At 40.9% G+C, this 21,252-nt stretch overlaps 1 protein-coding gene across 4 annotated transcripts in view; it reads left to right on the forward strand.

Moving 5' to 3' along the window:
* Positions 1–21,252, forward strand: part of MID1 (midline 1) — a 280,249-nt gene that overhangs the window by 153,713 nt on the left and 105,284 nt on the right. The window contains exon 1 of one of the 4 annotated variants that reach the window (XM_082220877.1): positions 11,970–12,234. The exons of 2 other annotated variants lie outside the window; for them this stretch is intronic. The gene's annotated coding sequence lies outside the window, so the exon portion shown is untranslated. Of the gene's footprint in view, positions 1–11,969; positions 12,235–21,252 lie in introns of those variants that run through there. One more of the 4 variants, XM_082220873.1, reaches the window with a different exon arrangement.

Below are 21,252 nucleotides of genomic sequence, written 5' to 3' on the forward strand. Positions count from 1 at the left end.
CACACCACATGGGAGAGAAACTATGGCGGTTGGGGAGTTGGCGTAGTTATTTTCTTCCCATGTAAATGATGAGAGGGGTTTTTTTTAAGAAATAAAAATAGAAGGGGGAAGCAGATGATGCCCAGACCATCTGGTCTGGTCAGTGCAAGCTCAGCAGGATTTAGGAAGTGGTTATTCACCAGAGGACCAAGCCAACATTTGAACAACTGCATCTAAACCAAGAGTCAGCATTTTTTTTCAGCAGGGGGCCGGTCCACTGTCCCTCAGACCTTGTGGGGGGGGGGGGCGGACTAGATTTTGAAAAAAAATAAATGAACGAATTCCTGTGCCCCACAAATAACCCAGAGATACATTTTAAATAAAAGCACACATTCTACTCATGTAAAAACACACATTCCCGGACCATCCACGGGCCGGATTTAGAAGGTGATTGGGCCACATCCGGCCCCTGGGCCTTAGTTTGCCTACCCATGATCTAAACCCACATATGAAACCCCATTTCCTACTCAAATTCACCTTCTATTTAAAATCAATGGGACTGAAAAGCATGTAGCTTCAATGGCTCCCAACGACGGCAAGGAGAACAATTGCCACATATTGTTAGTGTAAAAGCAACTTACTTAAGCATGACTTTCTGACGGTATGAAAGCATATGCCCATGAATAATACCGTATTAATCTGTCATGATTTAGTGTGACATTTTTTCTTTCCTCACAGTTTGCACGTCTGACAGTAGATTTCCTAAATATCACCTTCAGGTCCAGCGATTTAAAATGCAAACCAGGTGAATCAGTTGTTGGTTGGATGAGCAACATAGAACAGCCATAATGGTTCGTTTAAAAAGAGAAGAAGAAAGGTTCAAGCTATTAAAAGTGACATGGTCCATTGCCATGCTAACATGGAGCACTTTGTTCAGAATAGGGCCTTGTAAACATCTTTCTATGATTCATTAAACCCTTTGGAAAAAGAAGGAGCTTTTTCAGTGCAGCCAGTGATTCACTCATTCTTCAATTTAATTATAAACTCTCTTGATAATGAGTTCACTAGCTTCCCTACTTTTTTTCTACGTAGAAAAGAAGCCACAGAATTCTCCCTTGACTTAATGGATAAGCAATGTTAAAATGTGACATTCAGAAAGAAGACCTAAAAGTTCTGGAAATTCTTTCAAGGGTGGGGAGAAGAAGAGAGTGGAGCCTTTTGGAGCCAGTAGTTAAATAATTAATTTATAATGAAAATGGATATGCACATAGGCTTCGTACATCTGCTTAGTATATGGTGTCATATAGAACATAGTAATTATAGCAACCTCTGTACCAAGGGATATGAATCTGCTTGAAAAACAGCAACTTCTTAATGAAATGTGCCTCAAAATGCCACAATAGTTTTAAAAGTAGTGCTTAGAATTTGAGGTGGATAACAGCACAACAGGAAATGATATGACATTATTTAGAATCCTTGTTGTTGTTTAGTTGCTTAGTTGTGTTCGACTCTTTGTGACCCCATGGACCAGAGCACGCCAGGCACTCCTGTTTTCCACTGCCTCCTTTGTCCATGGAGTTTTTTTGGCAGGGATACAGGAGTGGCTTGCCAGTTCCTGCTCCATTAAGAATCCTTAGCAACTATTAAATGATTTAATGTGTTCTTCACATTGCCTTTAAAAGGTTTACAACAGCCCTGTATATATATTTATTCATTTTCTTTAACAAAATGTGCCACTTGATTGTAAAGGAAACCTCAAAGTAGTTTACAAATGGTAAAGGGCACCAGGTTACTTACCGTGTCTAATATTGCACATAGGAGATACTGACTAGTGATTTCATACCTCACACAAAGTTTCAACTGTACATTCATTTTTGCACACAAATATTAGTATTTCTCTGTTTATATAAAGCTTGACTTTATATAATGTTTAACTGGAGGATTGTCTAGTTCACACAGCATGGTAAGCCAAACTTTGCCTATAGACTGTGGTTAAGGAGCTTAAGTATGATCCCAGGTTTTGATGACCCTGCCATGCTACACTGAACTAAAAGGACTGGGGAATGTTGTCTCTCCAGGAAATTCCATGTTCATTTACCAAGCCATGCTTTGGCTTAGCAGTATGTACAGACACCATATGGGCAACACCAGGCTAGATGAACTGATGCTCTGACTCCATTTAAGGTGTTTATGTTCCTAGATTAAAATAAGGAAATGGAATAAGGAAATGGAAAGCAAAAGTTGCATTCTGCATCGTGGATTCTATCCCCAAACCCACCAAAAACGACTGGGCATATTTCCTTGCCTACACAATGAATAAAGTCTTCTTGAAAATGCTAGGTTTCCCCTCCCTTCTCCCAAGTTCACCCCCAGTTGCCTATGATCTCTGCACCCCCAAGCCCATAATGTTTGGATTCAAATGATGGCAACCTCACTGGATCTCTGTTTGGTCGTAAGGCGGCTGTGTAACATGGGACAAGTGTCTTTTTCTACCAAACATTTCTATTTTTTATTACTATTATTTTGGTGAGAATAAATGATATAATGATATCTACACCACTCTGAATTTATGTTATGGGAGGAAGGGATGGGGAGATTATATATATATACAGTGTGTGTGTGTGTGTGTGTGTGTGTGTGTGTGTGTGGATTCATAAAAATGTGTTCCAGATTGTAATAGCTTAAGCAACTAGCTCATGAATCCAGTTACAGATAGGTAGCTGTGTTGGTCTGCCATAGTCAAAATAAAAAAATCCCTTCCAGTGGCACCTTAAAGACCAACTAAGTTAGTTCTTGGTATGAGCTTTCGTGTGCATGCACACTTCTTCAGATACACACAGGACTTATCAACAGATCTTCAGTGTATCTGAAGAAGTGTGCATGCACACGAAAGCTCATACCAAGAACTAACTTAGTTGGTCTTTAAGGTGCTACTGGAAGGGATTTTTTTATTTTAGCTCATGAATGAATGAGTCTGGTAGATTTGGATACCTAACTTGAAAACATTTACCTGCTTTATCTTCCACATTTTGAAAGTAGTTAACAGCAACAAGCTCCATCATATCCTAAACTCTAAAGCATAGCAACTGATTCTGGCTTGGATCTCCAAACATCATTTATCTCTACTTGAAATTTTTACTGGCTGTGCCATAAACCCTTGTGCGCCTGCGATAGCATTTTGGCCTCTTTCTTCCTCCTGACCTACCTTCATTTGTAAATGTAGTGGAGAAATATCCTAGCAATCTTCTCAGCAGCTAAGCCCAAGGCATCTATATGAAGGTGGATGCCTATTGAAATCAATGAGCCGTGTGTCCAGGTATGGCTATAATTGCTTAATTTTATGTTGTTGCAGTATGACAAGTTACTTTTCTAAGATCTGCTTCCTCCTCCCCATTACCAGCCACCTCTTTTTTGTTCTGTGGTGTCCTGCTTATAATAATGTTGGGTAGTATACTGTACAGGTGAAATAATTTGCACTCTATTCACACTGGACGATTATAATGCTTTGCACTGTTACGGTGCTATTTCTTATCCTTGTGCATTAGGGATGATCACGTACTTCTTGCATTGTAGTAACTGTCCCATTCACTGGATCTGTTGATAAGTCCTGTGAAGGGGGGCGGAAAGGCAGATTGTTTAAATGTGCATGTTTACACATTCACAGAAAGGCACACAAGATTGTGTATGCCACGTCTTGAGAGTGCCCTCATAATGCACACAGAGGTCAGTCAATAAAGAGTTTTGTTGATACAAGGAATGCAAGATCAGGCTTGCTAAAGATGTCTATTCTTGGGAACAGAAAGTTTATTAAGCAGTGTGGGAAGAGCAGCTGTAAAAGGAAAAAAGAACAGAGATGGTAAAATTCTGAGCAAGTTTCTTAGTTACTTAGGTTATGATGATGATGATATGACGGAGCCCGGTGAAGGAAATTAAAATACTTCATCCTCAGGTTATTAAAATAGGTTGATTTGCAATATTATGTGGTTGTGAAATCAAAATCTATGTTGCTGTTGAATTTCTTCTCCCTGCCTCCCCACCCCCGGCGTCCCCCAAAGCTGGCCATAAAAACAAGAATTGCTTTTACATAATAGAGAATGTGAGTTTGATGTTGACCAAGTAGACGAGAAAAATTAGATGACTGGATGACTACCATACTATCCAAAGTTTACATGTCCCTTCCATCATGTGTCTTCCTTGTCCACTGTGCTGGGACATGGATCCAATTGCCACAATAGGTGACCAAACTATGGGATGTCTAGATGGGTGAAAGGCTCAGGAAAAGAGTAAACTGCCTGGAACAAAGCCATTTTCCCACAGTTTGGAAGTTGCACCTATAGCCGGGATTGTCTGTACCACTATTTCCTAGTATTTCAAAACAAATGAAGCAGAGCAGGATGTTGAATGTTTTTGTTGCAAAAGGCACTGCCAGTTTATTAGCCCGAGAACACAATAAAACAAAAATACTACACTTCCTCCTTTTCCAGGATTGCTTGAAGTTATAAGGGGATGCAATGGCATTTCTTGATTTTGTTGTTATTCTGTCCGACGAGGAAGCCTATTTGTGAACGTGTTCTTACTATTAAGTCTTACTATGAAAACCTTTTTATTTGTTTGATAGGACTGTACCTGTTAGGACTTCAGGTGAAGGAGAAAGCAAAAGAGACCCTCATGACCATTTTAGATTCCTTGAGGAATAGTAATATTTCCAGTGTATTTTCTATGCCTCCCCTTTTTCCATTTCTGTTTATTCTAATTATTTTAAGAATGGTCTGTTTTTATTCTTTACTTTTGCTTAATACCTACGCATCTATTAGCAAAGACCTAGGGTGACATGAAATGGCTTTTCTTACCCTTTGGAAACCATGAGATTAGGCAATATGGTTTGAACTCTATCATGTTGTGTGTGTTTTTATTGGTTTGCTTAAATTTAATGCACTCCATTTCATTACGCTGTGGGAATATAATATCAGAAACTTCCTGTGCCTAATTTAATCCACATGAATTTTAACCAGACTCTGGAATCTAAAGGATTGGATATCTGTCCAGAGAAACACAGGCAATGAAAGGAAATGTAGCCAACACTTCCATGTGTTAAAAACCTTTTAATAAAAATGCCAAAAATATTTTTTTGCTGGTACTAGCACAGATTTATTTTTAAAGAAAATAGATGCATTAATGTAAGTAGGGAAAGAACTTTTCTCAGTAATGTTAGGTAAACAAATTGGAATAGCATTATGTAAATTAATATTGGTCATCCTACGACCACTCCCACAAATTCAACTTCATGCATTTTCAGACATGATTTCAGGACTGTATTCTTATGTTGTCATTCCAAGAAACCATTGGTTCAAGTGTGAATGAGCTCAAGTGCTATATTTCTGGTGCTCTTATGTATTTGCAACCTTGGGATGTTAGGAAAGAGGTAGTACCTCTGGTGAAGGACCTCTGGTGAAGGACACATCATGCTCCTTCTAGGGTAGTTTGTCCACCTTTGGTGTCCACCCTGCCCTGCACTCAGCTCTCACATGTGGCTCCTAGAATCTGTCAGCATGTGACAGTGACCACACCCCAGAACAGCTTTGACTGGCTGGCTAAACCAGATGGGTGTCTGATGGATCTCAAACCCTCAGTGAATTAGGGACTTATCCTGCATGCAAAGGCAGGATCTGGCAGATTGCGTGGATAAGACCAATAGTGGGTCAGATGGTCAAGAAGGCAGTTTCTGTACATGCTGTAGAGCAGCGGTTCTCAACCTGTGTATCCCCAGATGTTGTTGGACTACAACTCCCATCATCCCTGAGCTCTGGCCTTGCTAGCTAGGGGTGATGGGAGTTGTAGTTCAACAACATCTGGGGACACACAGGTTGAGAAAGGCTGCTGTAGAGGGAAGTGTGAGGCAGATGGGGCTCATCAACCTGGCCCATCTAAGAGAAGGGAAACTCTGATCCCAAACCTCCACTGCCTTGTGGGATATATTTGGGAGTGGAGTGGGGGAAGGAGTAAACCCTACACAGATCCAGAGTGAATTCCCTAAGATGGTTGGGTGGCTCCTTCCAGCAATTCCTGAAGTCCAACTGGAGCCAAACATATTGCTCTGCTTTCCTTTGGACAATGTCAGCGAGGTTGAAAGGGGGGTTGTCATCAGGGCAGCCCAGAACTTCCATAAAACACTGCCCAGGCTTGCACCCCAGAAAGGTCGCTTCCATGCTGCTAACACAGCAGTTTGACTTCACTCCCAGAGGCACACTGCATTCTCTCTTGAGACAGGTGGATGCCAATACTGAACAGTGAGCTTGAATTTTAATTTAGCAAGATTCCATGGGCTCCCTATTTTAGAAACAGCCAATTTTGCTTAAGTTAAGCAAACCTGTCCCCAACTCCCACCCTAGCTGGAGAGAGCTAGCAGGGCACTGGAAGCAGTGAGTGTCACTTAACTTCCCCTAACCCATTTAGGAACATTCTGTTACTTTATGGGTTACATTTGTCCAAGTTTTATTTTAATCTCCTTACAAAATCCATGCTCTCATCATGCTTTCAAATTATAGTTCAAATATTAATTATCTTCTCTTTTGAACAACTTACATATTCTGCTCATGTTATTGCTGCTTGAGAAATGAGAGTGCAGTCTTGTGCATATCTACTCGGAAGTCAAATGAGCGCATTCAGTGGGTAAGTAGATATAGGACTGCAGCAAGAATATCCTTTTCTTCAGGATGCTATTTCCAAAATCACAGATGAAGAGAATAAAGTCAGTTTATATTGTATTTCATTCAGTCTGGTTTCAATGGCAGAAATGCAAATGGCTAGTTTTTTTGGGGGGGTTAAGTCACTAGATGTAAGTAGAATGGTCAGTGGAAATCTTTCTGTTTCCCCTCCTTCCTCCCCACCATTCACAGTTTTTACACTTTGGAAAGGTTTAATTGTCCGGTTCTCTCCCATTTCTGCTTTTGAAACGCACACTTTCTTTTAAAAATATGAGATGGAACAAATGTAAGTCAGGTGAAAAAAATTCTCGCTCCCCACTCTCACATCCTGAGCTCCAGTCGTTATACATCTGGTATAGCTCAGGAGGGGGAGGCAAGATTCTCCTCTGATCCTTAAGTGCTAATTTATGGCGGTTGTGCTTTTTGCTTTAGTGGCTGCCCTGAGAATTGAAAATTCTCATCTCCATTTCCCTAGCCCTATGACAACAACCGTGTTATTTTGGAAAGCAATTCAACGATACCTTGGTAAATCATAAGTTAAGCCCCTGCTGCAATCTACTGAATTCAAGGTCCTGTTTGATAAGGCCCAGATCCAGCAGCTCCTTGGCAGGCAAAATCTGCTATGCACAATGCCCCTTACGCACAAGGGCATCCTCATTCATTTTAATGATGGGACAGCTCTGCTTGTTGAGTACAGAGATGCTCTTGTCACTAAAGCCTGCACACAAAGGAGTACATATCAAAGCACATGTAGTACTTGGTATACTAGGAAATCATCTCCACTTAGCGGTTTTGATACAACCAAGTGGTATATAAGTTTCGTTAAATACAAACAACCAGCTGAAGACTTTTCTATTATCCTAGGCCATTTAAACAATGTACGCTTCTCAGCCTGGCCCTCTCAGTTTTAAATTGCATTTCAGTTTATTTCAGTTAATTTTGCAGTGCTTTATATTGTATTTTTAATTAACATTGTATTGCTTTGTGCACTGGCTAGCTGAATATAGTGAATGGATGAATAAATAAATAGCATAATTTCTTCCAATTACAAGGGACAATTTACACAATTATTTCCAGTGAAGTCACCACAGAGGTATATTTCTCCTCCATCATTCTGTAGTTACGTCCCCCTTGTGAAAGTAAACTTAAATTCTGAGCTGCAAAGAAAAAAATAACAAATCCCTCTTCTAAGAATTGTCAGACATGAATTTGACCATAAGAGGGCACTATGAAAGCTTAAGTTTTGGAGAAGGACAATAAAATGTCATCCATCCAATACGGTTCTGTGAATTTTCCATAGATTGATCCTTTAGTTGGCAGTCTCAATAGAAAAAGAGGGCAGAGGAAGGATACAGCCAATCTGCTGGGTAAAAGAAAGAAAATCCTGTGTGAGGGAACTGAAACAATGTCAGAAACACTCGCTGCACCAAATACTTTGGAACACCTTGTTCCATAAAGCTTGGATGCTCCCTTTCTGGCAGCCTTTTGTCAGGTGGCAAAGACATTCTGGCAAACTTTTGTGTGCTAAGCAGCTGTTGTAAAAGTAATGTTTTATCTGTGGTGTCCACCTGTGTCAGACATTTCTAATGTCTTTTAATTTTGTTTTATAACATTGTCACATTTAAATTGTCTTAAGGCCACCCTGAGTAATGCGTAAGCACCAGCCAGGAAAGACAGAAATTCCTGTATAATTAAGCAATCACTGAGCAGTGGCAGCCACAGCAGGCAGTGGATCTGCCACATTCTCATCTAATTTTAGAATTCCCTCCAGCTGTCAGGGACTGGCTGGATGCAGAGGAGTGGTAGGAAACTGAAAAGAGGTAACAGGGTTTAGTGAGCAGGAAGAGCTGTGGCAGAGGGCAGTCCAGACTCGGAGACAGGAGAGGAGGGGGTGGCAGGAGACCGAGATGAGGCAGGCTGCGGAAGAAGGGAGTCTCTCCCACCTGCTGTGACTAGCTCCCCAACCCTGCTCTCCCAGAAATGCAGAGAAATGAAGATGGCAGAACAAAGAGGGGCCAGGAAAAGAAGCCTTAGGCTTCTGAATGAGGACCCCAGGGGAGGACTCTTAGAGAGCAGTGGGAAGACACGAACCTTCAGTCCTCGCAACTGTGTCACTGAGGAAAGACCTACTGGGGAGAGTTGCTGTGATTACTAACCTTGTGCTGTTTTGGTTTATTTGAATAAAAAGTTAACTTCATTGACACCAATTGTTTTACTGTTGAACAACTGCTGACGCAAACCCACATCTTTTACCCCCAACCTCTTAGAACTACTCCATTATTGACATCAGTGAATGGTAATTTTAACATGGAAAAACAGTGCTGACTAATACTGATGATTAGGCACATGCAAATATATTGTAGATATGTTTCCATCTGCCACCAAGGATAAACAGAGTAATTATAATGGTTAAATGTCTGCTTTCAAGTATGCCACCTACATCTAAATACTGTCGCATCAAAGTGCTGAGACTTGGTTTGCCACATAAAAATAGCTGCCTCAGCAGTTTTACCCTGTGTGACATGCAATAGCTTGCAGCTTTCCAAAGTTCAGTGAACCTTAATGGATACAGCACAGTGAAACGACAAGAAGGAGGGGAAAGTAAAGGCAGAGGAACCATGAAGAAAATAGGATACACATGTCATCTCAAAGGCTCTAGTTTTCTCTAGAGAATTTTATTTCTGTTCTGACTGCATGAAAAAGGGAAGTCCATTTTTCCTAAGAGAGAAAAAAAGAGGAAGAAGGCAAGAGATACAGCTTTCTTCAAGTCATTCTCAGATTGGAAGGTGCTACAGATTATGTGTCCTGGGAATAACAGTATCTGTTTAATGTAAAGATCCTCTTTTGACTCCATCAGCTCCTAGTCTCCCTGTTCCTTGAAAGGCAGGATTATAAATTTGTGGCAGGAAGAGTAATAAGACTGGTAAACACACATGGGTGTAGCTAGGATTTTTGTTAGGGGAGGCAGGCCTTTTGTTAGGGGGAGTAGAACCTCAGTTTGCTATGTATCTATTGAATTTTATTGATTGGGGGGCAGCTGCCCCTCCCTGCCCCCCTTTTCACTAAGAGCCTGTTCAAATGATTAGTCCTCAGATAGCCACCCCTGTGCTCACTTCAGACTCTTAAAGCTTGGGCAGGAATCTCTGGTGGAAATGTGCTCAAAGAGTCAGTAACTCCTGACAAGGCCAGGGACTCTTGATTTGCCCCATTCATCTTGTAAATCAGTGTGATATGATTGCTGTTTCTTGAACTTGGGCATTCACAATTCTTGCAGCAAGGGAACTGCCAGCAGGCCCTTGGAACTAGACCTCAGTGTCCAGACTGAACGATGGTGGAGACACTCCAGATATACAGGTCTGAGGCTATTTAGGTCTCAGTATACATCTGGGTGGGACGCGGGTGGCGCTGTGGGTTAAACCACAGAGCCTAGGGCTTGCCGATCAGAAGGTCGGTGGTTCAAATCCCTGTGACAGGGTGAGCTCCCGTCGTTCGTCCCTGCTCCTACCAACCTAGCAGTTTGAAAGCACGCAGTGCAAGTAGATAAATAGGTACCGCTCTGGCGGGAAGGTAAATGGCGTTTCCGTGTACTGCTCTGGTTCACCAGAAGCGGCTTAGTCATGCTGGCCACATGACCCGGAAGCTGTACTCCGGCTCCCTCGGCCAATAAAACGAGATGAGTGCCGCAACCCCAGAGTCATCCATGACTGGACCTAACGGTCAGGGGTCCCTTTGCCTTTACGCCTCTGGGTACCAGTCGATGAGGGAACAAGTGGGAGAGTTGTGCTCAAGTTCAGTTTCTGGGATTCCTGTAGGCATCTTGTTTGCAACTGTAGGAACAGAATGCTGGATTAGGCGAACTTTTGGCCTGATCCAGCAGACTTCTTTTTTGTTCTTACACTCTTACAGTGGCTTTTATTGCAGGATATCAAACCTGACCTCATCTCTGGAAATCCATGTTATGTCCATGTTATCAGAGTCAAATATTGTGCTGTGAGTGGTAAACTTGTGTGTCATCTGTCAAAACCTTAGTAAACAGGAAAGTTTCATAATATAATCTCACCCACCCAGAAATCTGGATAATATATAGGAATACTAATAAATTGTCTGGGTCTTTCCATATTTCCATATTTTTGCATGCTTAGGCACCTTGAAGAAGAGAGAGAGAGAAAGGGAATAGATTTATTGGGCTCTGGTATTTCAGTGTTGATAGTATACTTCTAACACATTTTTGTTCAGCTGCAAGAGATTTCTGACTTGTGAGGCATTTTCTGGGTAGTGATTTACTACTCAGCTAGATAAGTACAGTCATTGCTGTAGCAAATCCATGATTATGAGCCTTTATTCAGACTTCGGTTTTGCTTGATTGTACCTAGAGATCAAAAGACAGATTTCCATTTAGAGTGGAACCGTAACAGCCTATTTCTTAGCTGATCTTAAAAGCTGAAAAGTGTAAAAAGGGAGATGAGGGTTTTAGTACTTTTGTTTAAATGTGTACATTTATGTGCACTCTTCTTCTTTTTTAAAAAAAGAACAGTGTAAACAACCCAAAGGCCATATACTAGACTCAGCTTCAAAGCAGGGGTCAGAGAGACTAAACAAAATGAGCAGACAGACCCTATTTCAAGAAGGGCATAAAATCCCCTAGTAATTTTCTCTAGATTGTTTAATGTGTGAATCTGTTGCTACAGATGTGGGGATAAATTATGGGCATTACTTTCGTTCCTTTCTTTTTAAAACACCTTTTAAAAATGCTACTCAAGGCTATTGCCATGTAGTATGAATCCTGGATATGAGAAAGTATATAATCTGCTGGTGAAAACTTTACAGTCGTAAAACGTGCACGTTCTTTTGTGTGGCACTCTGCATTGCTATCGGGGAAGGGTGTAGCTATGCAAATGCAATGCACATTCTTATTAACATTGTTCGAGCTTGTTAAGCAATTCCGCCTTTCATAGCCACAGTTGTGTAGGAGAGAGATTGTCACTTGAGTTTCAGCTTAACATTTTATTTTTAATCAAATACTTCATTGGCGTATCCCAGGAGCCTTTCAGGTTAAGAGTGGACACGGAGAAGTTAGATAAGAATGAAAATAATCTCTCATACCACAAATTGACTTCCCCCTTTGTAGCCTGAGACACTGTTTCCAGCTGCTTTTCAGCCTCTTAAATCCTTGAAAGCTTTCCTAATCCTCGTGTAGGCAGCCCTTTATGTGTGATTCCTCCCTCCCCCTTCTCCTGATTGGTGAGGCTATTTCATGGCCTAATTCAGCCAACTACGACATATCTGAGCTGTGATTTGAAATAGGAGCTCGGCGGACAGTTGGCTCGCTTCTCCTGACTTGCAATAGGCTAGCAGGGAGAGGGCACAACAAGGTGGAGAAACTTGACATTGTCTTGACGAGCGCGCTCTCTCTCTCGAGCGGGGGACATACGGAAGGAGCAGGGAGGCGGAAAGTTGCCGGCTTGTTGGGAACTGCGCATGGGATTTCGTTTCCTCCTGAAACTCTCCTGTTTCTGGCTGGATGGATAATGGGATTCTAAACATGAGGCAGGTAAGACACACGCGGCAAAAGCTGCTCTGGAGGCAGGAAGCGAAGGGGGAAACCCAGAGAACTGGGGAACTGGGTGTTGCTGATCATTCGCATTTAATTACTTGATTATGTAGAGCTGTGGGTCATTTTTGAGTTGGAAGCTGATTTTGCAAGTTTTGCCTTCTGGATTCAACACCCCCCCCCGGCAAAAAAGCTGGTAGTTGGTGACGTCATTGGCAAGGGCGATCGGTGGTTTTTTTTGGGGGGGGGGTGATGGCAAAGGATCCCTTCCCGGGATTTGCCTTGTCAGCTCCCGTTTGCTCAGCTTTAAATGGGTGGCATCGCATCTCTTGCGCTCGTACCTTTTGTTCGTGACAATCCACAGTAGCATAAGTTGCTGGGCTCCTGCAAACATGCCATCAAATGCTGAGCCTATATAGCATTTCTACCCAAACGTCATTATTTTAATATTTCAACACTTTTTGCTCGTTAAACTCTTGCAGTTGTTTTATTTATTAAACGGAGGGAAATGCTATCTATTCACATTCCAGTTTAGCACATGTAAGTGCTAACAAAAGAGTCTGTTGTTGTAATTTGTGAAGTTTTCAGTACTGACAGATAAATGGTTGATTTTTGAATTATATATATGTATATATATGTATGTGTGTGTGCCATGGCAGATTTTTGTTGTTTATTAGTTTTCATGGGGGGGGGCTGTTCTTTAAAGATTCCTTTTTGATAATTACATATTTAATTAACAACTGACTGGGACGATGCCAATACCTGGAAGGTATTTTTTGTTTGCGGGTTGCAGGTGGAGGGGGGGGCGGAGAGAAAGACAGAGGCTGCAATCCTACTTACCTGGGAGTAAGTCCCATTGCATTCAGCAGGAGTTGCTTAGACACTGTCACAATTGCACTGTGAATCTGCTTAACTCTGTAATCACGAAGAGTAAAGAAAAGAGACACTTTGCACCTGTATGGACAATAAAACCCCTCATATTCCTTCCATTTTCAGAAAACAAGATTGTAGGAGTATTTTAATGGTGATCAGAGTAATTTCACAAACAAGAATGAGAGGGAAATTCTGGGAATATTGCTTCCCTGAGATGCCTACTTGTGGAGCTGGCTCGCCTTGTAGGAAAGCAATTTATTTTTATTTGTGCTCAATCAGATCATTTTCCGCGCACTGCCTGGAGCATCCTGGGATTCATTATAACCACCAGAGGGAGCTTGGCTAAGAGAAGTTTTCAAGAAAGAAGCTTAAAGATACTTTTAAAAAGATTTCATATGTACTCTTTCGAAAGTAGTCAGGACTCCGTTCTACATAAATGTTGAGTAAGGTACTTCCGGTTAAAATGAAGTTCCAGACGACCTTTAAAAAGCAAATGACAAATGTGCAAAGTATGGCTTTGAGGGAGAGGGAGGCAAAAAAAAAAATGTAATAAGGAAGGGAAGATGTTTAAAAAGAAATGGTTGATGGTGGTAATGAAATGCACATAAGTGGTATTGATGAGCACAAAAGGAAACAAGCGAGACGTTTTTTGCCTCATTAGACTTGTCCACCTCAACATACACTTAACTCCCCTGCTCAGGGTTGGGTTTTTTGTTTGTTTTGGCCTGGTGATAATTTAGCTATTCTGAACAGCTATTGTATCTTTCCTGTGTACACTTGACATTGCTCATATTTGTCAATTGTGCAAAAAGAGACACTTACGGCCCTCTTTATGTGCTCCTTCATTAACACCCTAGTCACGGATGCACCTGTCCCTTCTATGCCTGTCACTTGGAGCCGTATCTCGCATTACAAGACCCAAGAGTGGTCTCAGAATGGCAAAGGGATATGAAGTGTTTCATCTGATTGTGTAATTCACACTTCTGGCATGCGCCGTGAGAATCTTGATGTGTATTTGCAGTGCACATGTCTGAGCAGGAGTCAGTTGCATGTATTAGGGATCCTGATTATATATTTTTGCAGCACCACAGCGTGCTCCTGTATCTTAAGATTGCAGTATAGGAAACAGACCCTATTCTGAATCAGCAGTGCGGATACTCCACTTAAATTAGTTCCTTATTAAGGCTGTCAAGAGACTTATGTTTTTACTTGTTCTGTACTTGGAAGTAAACACCCCCCCCCCCAATGTTCTGTGGGACTTGTTGCAATCCTATGTTGGGGAGTCCTGAGTACAGTTTCTAGGGATCTCATTCAGAACATGAATTACTTCTGCGTAAATGTGTGCAACGCAGTCCTAAGCAGTAATACTGTGGTGGTATCAAAATATGGTTAACTGAACTTTGGTGTGTACCAGCCTTAGAAGTGAACTGTGATGGTCACATTTGTGTGCCTTATTTCTTCTTTTAGTAGCCTTTAGTGAAATATCTGTTTATCTTTGTGTACTGAACAAAATTCCATCAAACCAGCAGATCAATCAGCTAGCATTCTTCAGCAGATGGAACAGTTCATGCACATCCAGACATTTTTTCTAATGTTTATTGGAGGTTTGCAGAGCTGAAGAACTAACAGGGATTCAAAAACTGAGAGTTAAATACAATGAGATGAATGTGACCAAAAGCCAGAGATGTGAGCAAACTGAAAACTAATTCTGAATTTAAATTAAAAGTATAATAAATAAAATGACACTTGGACAAAAACAGGCTATCTGTTATCTTCCAGCCAGTTTCTCATAACAATGATGCTACAGTTTGGATTTATTAACTTTCAGGCACAGTGATGTGTCTTACTATGAAATGGAGGCCCCATATTGCCCTGATAAATGATCTTGACCAATGCAAAATATAAATTCTCAAGAATGACAGAAAGGCATAGATCTGTGTCTGGGTTCTGTCTGGAAGAGCAAGAATTAGCTTCAGAAATGTAATATGCTGCCAGCCATACTGATAAGATTCAGCCTTCACTAAAGCAGAAGCAAGCCTGGAGGTTCTATAGAGAACTAACTATATAGCCTTGATTAAACAACTGCCTGGGACATTATTGGAAAAGCAAGGCACAAGTCATTAAATATATTTAAAATATTGATTGATGTGTTATGAGTATGCTGTGCTATGAAGGGTTGCAAGAACCAGCATTTATTACAGGGATAATTGTAAACATAGGAGGAATGATATCTCTGTGGACAGTGATGGAAAACTCAACTACCTATGTGGCATTTGAAAAACTACTTTTGCTCCTTTGAAGATGTGTCAGGCTTCCACACGGTCATCTAATCTCTAACCTGCTTTTTGCCATGCAAGGAAATGGCAGGAGGATGTTTTCTGCAGTTGAAGCAGCACGTATAGCATGCTCAGTTAACTCTGTGCCTCTTTCAGGATTATATTCTGTTTTAATATTTATCTTCCATGTCATTTTTGAGGAAAAGCAGGTTACAGATTTAAAAGCACAAACTTTGGGTTAAGCATTCACAAGGCTTAGTAAGGATGCTAGCAGGAGCGGTTTACTTGAAAACTGGAGAGGGCAGTGTGGGATCTTCTAAAGACTCCCTAACTCTTTACCTTATACACTAGGTACAGTATTTCATTGCAAGTTGGGAGTAGCTTGCTTTCACAAATCCCCACCACCTTCTACAAACTCCTTCAGCACTGGAGATGCATTTCAGCAGTATTTTGCGATGGACTTTGACAGAAAGTGGGAAGAAGCCAGCCAGCACACTGATTCCAAGTAGATAGAAGAAAATTTGGTTGTTAGCAAGTGGATGTGTTTAGGACTACAATATTCTGCGAACTGAACAGAGAGGGGAGGTGGGGGATTAGGAAGAAATTCATCTAAAACTTAGCACTTAGCTTAGCTTAACTTAGTTCTATGAGTGGCTAGCAGAAGTCGTATGAAGTGTGCTGGGACTTACAGACAGGTGTGCCTAAGAACGCAACCTAACTACACATACCCCTACAATTGTCTGCCCCCTTTTGTGTATATTCTTTTAATATCCTCCAGTTTCCCTACTGAACTGTTTCTATTCCGTTGCTTAATTATTGCTAGAAGAAGAAGAAAATCTCCTTTAAAGCGTTGACCTCAGCTTTTAGTGAGAGTTTCCCCATCCTTTTGTACTGCTTCTCTGACTGAAAGAAAAATGTACTTCGTGTCTGAGAATGTTGCTGTTGTATTTGATGGATAATAAGGGAAGAAAAAGTAGATGGAGTCCATAGGCTGTGTATCAGTTAATTAGTGGCTGGACATTACCCAGTAGGAAGTCTGGGAAAGGTTTTTGTGTATGTGTGTGTTGTCTGCTTTCTTTGATCACTTGTGTGGTAAATAGACATGCAGAGTAACTATGGCAACATGTGCTGTAGGTTTGTGGGAACAGGGGAGACTCAAATCACTCAACAAAGGATAGTTTGTTAGAATAGTTGGTTATGATTACAAAAAGGTGGTAACAATCAGTCTATTTAAAAACATGCGTTCTGGGAGGAAAATGCACATTTATGTTACCAATTTAAAAGCAAAATATGTTTCTGTAACTACAAAGGGTTGCTTTGGTGTAAAAGGAAAGCAGAAAGAAATATGGGACTTGATTTAATTTTTTTTTTTTAAATTGACCCTTTCATAAAATTAAATGGGCTAACATTTGTGGAGGCTTTAAGTATTGCACTGAAATCAAACCAAAAGGTCATGATAATGGCATAGGCAGGGAGGGTTAGCTTGGAAGAACAGCTTTCTGCAAATCCACAAGCATTTCTGTACTGTACATGCTTTCTTAAACTTGTGAAAATAAAGTACCTATTCCTGTTACCTGCCTGTAGAGGTCAGACTTGAAATTGAATTGCTTCCTCCAAATCCTTTTAAGGCAAAGCCATGGGAAGGAATGAAAGGGAACACCACTTTCTGTATTAGTCTTACACAGAAATGGGTGGTTTGTATAGTTTTAATTCCATAATTATATTGCAAAATGAATTGGTGCAAAATGGGTTGGTGCATATATCTTCTTGCGTCCTGACTAAATATACACATTTTATATGCTTTTAAATTATTTAGTTGTATGGCTCCAGATGATCCCCAATAGACTTTCAGTTGTTCTGTCAGCAGAAAGCTTTTGTGACAGTAAGACGCTGTACATACAAGGAGGGGATTTTTGGATTTGGGTTAAATCATCATTCCAAAGATTGTAATCAAAATACAAATTAATGTGTTGGTTAAAAACTATTTACCATTCGAAGTGCTGCCTCATACATATACTTACTCAAGGCACTATTAATTCCCATTTAACCCTATGGCCCAATTTGGATTTAACACTAAACCATCTTTTAGTACAACCTGAATGAGCCTGGCCAAGCCTTGGGTGCATACAGGAAAGAAGATGGAAGCACCTACAGTTCAAATTAACTAGTTTGTTGTTACATTTGAGAAGGACAGAGTTTAAACAATGGTTTATTGAAGCAAGCCACAAGCAAACCATGGTTTCTGATCCTGGCTCTTTCAAATAAACCATAGTTTAAAGTAACTAAAGTTCCCTATTCAAACACAACATCAAACTGTGGTTAGTTTAAGCCAGAAAACAGTTGTGTCTAGTCTCCTCCTCCACTGTGCACTGGTGGGAAGGAAGTAAAGACTTGAGCTCAAAGTCTCAAGTTCATGCACATGGTTAACTATGGCTTGATGTTACATCCAAACTTGGTTTTTGAGTAGAGAATAATCTATGATAATTGCTTCAGTTGGTCAATCCCTGTCCTTTGAACACTAGCCATCATGTTACAAGAAAATTCAAATAGCAACATTCAATTTAAAATCCTCAGTAAAGTATATCTGAAAGTATCTGGCCTAGAGAGATTGTAGAAAATGATGTACTGTACATGGTTTATCTATGGGATTCATATTCATTGCAGTATGCACACTAAGAGGTTTCTGGCAACTCAAAGACTAAAAAATTATTATGGTATGAACAAGGGTCAGAGACCTTTTCCACTTTGAGGACCACATTGCCTCATGGGCAGCCTTCCAGGTGCAAGTGGGGCCTGGGGCAAAATAGACTAAGCAACATATGTGCCTCTCACTTGGTCCACTAGGCCACATCAAAGTGGTTTCTCTCAGACACATCTTTCCATCATCCATCCTGGCAGGTCAGAGGCATCATCACAGTTCGGACACATTCCAGCAGGACAAAAGTACTTGAGGAGGTTGGTGAGGAGTGTGGCTTAGGCACCATCCCTGGGGCCAGATAGAGAAAGCTGGAGGACTATCCTGGGGCTGAGGTTCCCCACCATGGCATAAGCGTCCATGAACACAAGCCCATTTGATCAGATGAAGTGGGCTTGAGTCTATAAAACCTTATTGATCTCATCTTAAATCATTTCCAGACTACTTACTCTCTAAGCTGTACTAAAAAACAACAACATTAAAGCAGCATTATAAAACTAGAAATTCACTGTACACCGGGGGAAGAGTTAGGTCTTTCCAGGACACCTGAAACAACTGATGAATGATGGTTTATGAATGATGGAGGGGAGGGAATTCCAGAGCGCAGGGGCAATGGGAGAAACTCCCTGTATTTGAGTCACTGCCCTGTGGTATTCTATAGGGTTTGTGCCATAAGCAAAATTTCCCCAGATGATCATCTGTGTGATCTTACAGGTCTATGCAGGTGTAGGCAGCTTGATCCTTTAGGTAACCTAGTCCCAAGTTGTTATGGGCTTTATGTGTTACTTAGAAGACCTTTTGCATGGCCCTGTAGGCAGCCGGCATCCAGTGCAATTCCCTCAACACATCCAAGTGTGCCACTTAGCCGTCTAGCCACAGTATTCTGCACCGGCTGCAACTGCTGGAGCAGGCCCCACATAGTGTCCAGTTGTGACATTGTGAATCACAGTGGCCAAGCCATAATGAATTTGTTAGAGTGAGGTCCAATTATGCCTGCCTGCATACACAAAAGGATTTCCGCTAGCGTGATGGGACTTCCAGTTTCTCACCTCCAGTCCAACCCTCTGGAACAGATGTTGAGCATATGTAGCCTGGGGGAGGAAGAGACAGAAAAGCCCTGTTATGTTGGATCTCAACTTTAGTTTTTAAGGTGCCACAAAACTCTTGGTTGTTTTTGCTGCAGGAGACTAACAAGGCTACCCTTTCTGGAGATCACTATGGTATGATGCGCTGTTAGGTAAATACTTTTAAAAGTGAAAGACCTGCTGTCTTCTTGTGCCCATGAATTCCTTTGCAGTTTTTGAGCTTGATTATTTTACTGCTTGTGTTGTTTCAGTCATTCGATTGTTTGCTATTTAAGTAGAATTTTAATGTGTCCTATTATTTTATTGGAAGGTGCCTGGAAATAAAAAATAAATACAAATCAGTGCCCAAAGAACATAGCTTATATGTTTAAACACTGTTGGCATACTCATTTTAAAGCATCAACATTGTCAACTTTTTAAAGTATCAGTATTAGTCAGTACAGTATAGAGCTAGTGCTTTATGATGGGAGAGCAAGGGTCCTGGTAGAAGCAACATTGGAAAATCCATGATCCAGTCTCTTGCTGTTTTAAAAAGTTGCTGTGGGTCATAGCTGTCAACGTTTCCCATTTTTTAAAGGGAAATTCTCTTATTCCGAATAGGATTTCCCTTTAAAAAAGGGGGAAGTTGACAGCTATGCTGTGGGTGGCTCTAGATTGAGACCACAGGGGGAGCGATGAGTTTTGAGGGGCTTTACTCAGTGCTTGATTTGCTCACCTGGCAGTTCAGTTGTGGAGAGAGGTTTAAGCTTTAAGCTCTCTTTTTAAACTATACTTGACTTCTGCCTTAGAACATCTTACAATGTTACATTGAAAATGTGAGGAGATGACTTCTAGGCACAGTGCAATATGGACTATCCATCCGTGGACAATTTATTTTTGCTATTCCCATGTGTTACTTTTATTGGGCAGTCTGTGGGCTTTTGTTATTCTGCAATCCATCTTTTCTTCTGGCCTGCCTGCACAAAAAAGGGAGGCATTTTTGTTTCCTGCTGTGGCTCTTTTCAAACTTGATTTCATCATAACTGGGGAACAGACCTGAGTGGTTTCTTTCCTGTTGACAGCTGAATCCTTATTTGTTAGTGAGTTACACTGAGTTTCAGTGGGTTTCAGAGGAAGATAACAAAGATGGTGGAGATCAGGTCCTATGATAAAAGTCCGGATTTGAGACTATTAAAAGGCAATATTTAAAATTTACAGGGTTTTGACGTAGTTGATGGAGCAAATTTGTTTCCACTTGCACCAGAGTGTAGAACCCATACAACAGGTTTGTAGTATAAGAATGGGGATTTCACTTAAATATTAGGAAGAATTTCATAATGGTTATGTGTTACCTTACAGTGTAACAGACTGGCTTCGAAGGTGGTAGTCCCTCTTTCCTTAGGCAGACATCATGCCTTGGTTCTCAAGTCTGAGAAGGTTCCACTGTGAGAGTAGGTAATATTAAGACAGATGGAGCCTCAATTTAACTCAGCATTAAGTGGTTTCCTATGTAATACTTGCAACTAAATCACAAAATTGTAGAGTTGGAAGTGACCTCAAACAAAGGTTATCTGTTTAAAAATTTCTGTTGGTCTGCCCTAAAATATTTATAGTCCACCTTCTGGTTCCATAAAGCAGCCCACCAACAGATATAATAAGAACAGAGAGTAAAACACTAAATCAGAGCCATTATACATCCCTCCTGTAAAGGGAAGCTTCTAGCTGAAGTTGAATTTGACAGTATCTTCAAGCTATACAGTTTCTACGCAATAGCAGCTGACTATGAAAGGCATAAGGATGACAATCTTAGTTAGACTCACTATGACAAAGTTTGAGAATCAGCATTAAAAAACCCAGGCAGTTGGTCAGGAATTACATATGCAACATGAGAAGACAACATGCGCGCACGCGCGCACACACACACACACACACAGCTAGCACAGGAAAATAATTCTAGCTTTATACACAGTATTGTGTGTGTGAAGGAGAACTGAATCGCACTGCTAGAATGTAGGCAACATTTGGCTGGTTACTACGCAAATGTGCTTACAAGACAGTACATCCTTGCATGAGAGTCATTGAAAACTTGCGAAATAAAGAGCAGCATCTT

The sequence above is a fragment of the Podarcis vaucheri genome (genome assembly GCF_965113315.1).
Source record: "Podarcis vaucheri genome assembly, chromosome: 4".
Lineage (NCBI taxonomy): Eukaryota > Metazoa > Chordata > Lepidosauria > Squamata > Lacertidae > Podarcis > Podarcis vaucheri.